This window comes from Eumetopias jubatus, unplaced genomic scaffold (genome assembly GCF_037043125.1).
Source record: "Eumetopias jubatus isolate StellerSeaLion01/CBP00866 unplaced genomic scaffold, mEumJub1_p1.0 scaffold_3, whole genome shotgun sequence".
Taxonomy (NCBI): domain Eukaryota; kingdom Metazoa; phylum Chordata; class Mammalia; order Carnivora; family Otariidae; genus Eumetopias; species Eumetopias jubatus.
In genome coordinates this window covers 55,970,749-55,975,006 of record NW_028274809.1, presented here as the reverse complement: position 1 = coordinate 55,975,006, position 4,258 = coordinate 55,970,749, and the positions used below count along the sequence as shown (strand labels likewise).

The 4,258-nt window shown below is 47.3% G+C and overlaps 1 pseudogene; it reads left to right on the top strand.

Moving 5' to 3' along the window:
• The first annotated feature begins 3,545 nt into the window (after window positions 1-3,545).
• Window positions 3,546-3,998, top strand: LOC114222651 (macrophage migration inhibitory factor-like; annotated as a pseudogene).
• Window positions 3,999-4,258: the final 260 nt, after the last annotated feature.

Below are 4,258 nucleotides of genomic sequence, written 5' to 3'. Positions count from 1 at the left end.
TAAGCGTCTGCCTTCGGCTCAGGTCATGATCCCGGGGTCCTGGGATCGAGCCCCGCATCAGGCTCCCTGCTCCGCGGGAGGACTGCTTCTCCCTCTCCCACTCCCCCTGCTTGTGTTCCCTCTCTCCCTGTCTCTGTCAAATAAATAAATAAAATCTTTAAAAAAATAAAGCCTTTGTTCAGGGAATCCCAGGTACTACATTATAGATAAGAGAGGTATTTGGTGGTGCCTCTTACTAAATTTATATTGAAACTCATTTTGTCACGGGTCCTTCATTCTGCCCTTCTGTTCGGTCACCACACTTTGTGCTCAAGCTCCCCAGTCCCTCCTGGACACTTGGCTTGAGGCACAGAAACACGTATTAGCTGTTCAGGAACTCAGCATATGAGGAGTGGAAAGAGTTGAAGGGGGCAGAGAGAGAAGCCGTGTAATGACCAAACACAGGGCCACTCTGGCCCTAGGGCCTGGGGACGTTTGGGGTTGGGTGCTGCAAGGGGAAAGAGACAGCTTTGGGAACAATGGAAACTGGTCATTATAAGATCCGGGACATGTATATTTTAGGTGTGTGGGTTGTTGATGACAGTGGTAAAAATGAGGGAAGATAAACAGCGTAGGGTATTAGAGCGAATGTTAGCATAGAAACCCATTACAGATACTAGAGTAATGAAACCAGAGAAGAAAACCCGGATTGCAGAGTTTTAGAAATCATAAAGTATAGAAAATAATGAGGCATTAGTAGGAGTGCTGCTGCTGCTGACGGTAGTTGAGGCAGACACCTTGACAATGAGTGTCCTGTGCACTCCTCCCTTGGTTAGCTGGCCCGCTGGTCACAGTGCAGCTCTGAGTAACATGTCATCCCAGCCCTCTGGCCAGAGTTGATTAAATGAATAGAAACATCTTGGGCGCCTGGGTGGCTCAGTCCGTTGAGCGACTGCCTTCGGCTCAGGTCATGATCCTGGAGTCCCGGGATCGAGTCCCGCATCAAGTCCCGCATCGGGCTCCCTGCTCGGCAGGGAGTCTGCTTCTCCCTCTGACCCTCCCCCCTCTCATGTGCTCTCTCTCTGTCTCTCATTCTCTCTCTCAAATAAATAAAATCTTTAATAAATAAATAAATAAATAAATAAATAAATAAATAAATAAAAACATCTAATCCAAGACAGGCCCATCAGATTCTTTCTCTAGAATATAATAATCATTTACTCAACAGTCGCTTTCCACTTCTGGCTATGATAGAGCAGACTAATGAACCCTCTTGCCAAGAAGAACCAGATGAGTTAAAATATCAAACCAAAAAAATTAAAGTACATTAGCTACCAAGGTAGCAAGACCTGAGAGCTAAGATCCTAGAGAGAAGGAAAGGAAAGCACACACAGATTAGCCTGACATTTGGCAACACTTTTCTCCTTGAGGCATTTTAAAGAATGGCCGAGAGACTAGAAAGCTGAGAAGTGCTTTATGCTTTCAGTTTTCTATTACTGCGACCAAAAAAAAAAAAAAAAAAACCGTTCAGGGCCTACCAAGAAAAAGAGTCCTAGAGACACCCCTAAAGTCTCCACTGGAATCGCTGGAGGGCACACCCTAAGAATAAGGGCTCATTAGTACCAGGGGAGGTCATTGAGAAAACGTGACTACCACTTGTCCCCTGAGCTGGACCTGGACAATCAGAGGCTCCTTACCATCCCCGCCCCAGTCCTTGGAATGTGTGCTCTGCTGTCTTCCCCATTCCCACAAGCTGTCCCAAGGATACAGCTTTGAGATGGCGATATAGCGTTGAGACCATCTGGATGGTATATGTGACCGAATCCAGTTAAGGCCTCTGCATAAACTTTTCAGATTTGGCAGGCAGGTGCAGAGATGCATTCCTCTTGTGGCCACCCGAGACAAGTCTCCTAAGTTCCCTTATTTATTAAACCCCCCACCTACCAATCTGGAGTGGTCTGCCTCTTTCTTCCACCTCTCCCTGCCCTGGGCATAAGGGGGCTGGTTTCAGATTATACCTGGGAAGCTTCCAAGGAGGTTGCGAATCAACAACTAGAAATAAACAATCTCTGTAAAGATTGAAACACAAAGTTGAATTAGCTCAATCTCAGATTGGATTAAGGTAATTAGCTTCTATCCTAATAGCTTTGTCTAAGCATCAGCAGCAAAAGTATATCCTCTCTGGGTGGTGATAATATCATCCAGAACTTCAAATGATCTCTTCAATTTTTCACGTACCATGTTCGGCACTCAATAGACCATTTAAGCAACCCAAGAGATGAAAATATAGGAGACAACAGAAACAAACCTCCGAAGATCCAGCTATTGGAGTTATCATTTACTCACCAGGTCACTGCCTACCTACCACATGTCATGAAGTGTGCTAGGCAATGAGAATATATTGAGGAGCACACAGTTGTGACTCCTGCCTTATGGAGTTTTAGTCTGCTGGGACAGATCAACAATAATCCCTCATTTGAAGGGGAAGAATAAAAAGCCAGTGAGAGTCCATTAGATGGTCATAGGCAGGAAACTGTGAGATCATGGCAGGTGGTGGGAGACCCCAGGCCCATGTGAATTTTAAAGGAGCAAAATGTAAGAATCTTACAAAGAAAGCTTGTCTACCACAGAAGAGAATGGAGTATATTTACAGAAGAAAAGCACACATGCAAAAACATCTAGGCCCAAAGAGAGAACCAGAGAGGTCAAGAGTAGCTTCCTGATGGCTTTCTAGTTCCCATAAAGTCCTGTCTACAGTTCCCATAACTGGGTTCCAAGAGATTAACACTATACCATCTTCATCAGCACTACTTTGACTTGAGCTTCCATAAGTGAATTTCTGTTCCTTGCAACAATCAGGTTATCTGACAAAGACCGGAGCCATTTATGTGACCTAGAGACTATGATGTTAACTGCCATGTTGCAAAAAAGGGAAGAGAAATCAATTCAGTGTGTTAGCTTAGCTTGTTATGAATTTCATCCAGTTACACGAGAAAATCCCACTTACGCATGATCAAACTTACCCAGGGTAGTGGTATGTTGAAAATAGAAAACAACAAGAAGGGAGAGCAGGTGCCAAAGAGTTGCACCTCTGTCCCCAACACAAAACTCCAAATAAGTCAAGTTACCTTCCAGACAAGTGAAAATCTAAATGCAGTATTCAAACAAGTTTTATGATAGTCCATTCACAAAACATATGCCCCGCATTTTTAGCCATGTAGTTGTTCCTTTTCTAAGGAACTGTGTTTTATCTGTGCAGATCCCTGTCTTTAGCCTCTCCTCCTGCCAGTATGGCTCCAGTTAGAACGCCCTTCTGTCCAAATTGCATATATTCAAAGTGGTCCAGAAAGAGAGTGCTATGCAGAGGCAAACAGAGCAAGGGCACATAAAGGAACAGAATGCACTGGGGAGACATGCAGGAAGGTGGAATGGTACTTGGGGTTCAGCAAAACAAAACCAAAAACTAATTTAAAAGCACTATAACTAGGTAACTCAGGTTCCCGGGCTGCTGCCAGACGCGCGTCGGTTAGTTCCTGTGCACCAGTCCCCGCCGTTTCTCCGCCAGCATGCCGATGTTCGTGGTGAACACCAACGAACGTCCCCCGCGCCCCCGTGCCAGATGGGCTCCTTTCCAAGCTCACTCAGCAGCTGGCGCAGGCCACCGGCAAGCCGGCCCACTACATCGCGGTGCACGTGGTCCCAGACCAGCTCATGGCCTTCGGCGGCTCAAGTGAGCCGTGCGTGCTCTGCAGTCTGCACTGCGTGCTCTGCAGTCTGCACAGCATCGGCAAGATCGGAGGCGCGCAGAACCGCTCCTACAGCAAACTGCTGTGCGGCCTACCGGCCGAGCGCCTGCGCGTCAGCCCAGATAGGAGAGCGGGGCCGCGGGGGTCACCGAGAGGCGGGGTGGGGGGGCCCGCAACCCCCTGAGCCCGGCGTCCACACCCCGCAGGATCTACATCAACTACTACGACATGAACACGGCCAATGTGGGCTGGAACAGCTCCACCATCGCGTGAGGGCCACGCCTGCCCGACCCGCCTGCGCCAGGCCCTGCCACTCGCAATATTCTGCCCACTTCGCCCCCCCCCCGGCGACCTCCACCCCCAAGTCGGGATAAATAAACGGTTTGGAGGCTGCAAAAAATAAAATAAAATAAAATAAAATAAAAGCACTATAACTAAAGGACACAGGGCATATTTGAATTCCAAGAGCCAGAACTTCAGTATTCTTTTGAGACCTTGACCAAATACCCTCTGGCGATGGTAATTATATTTTC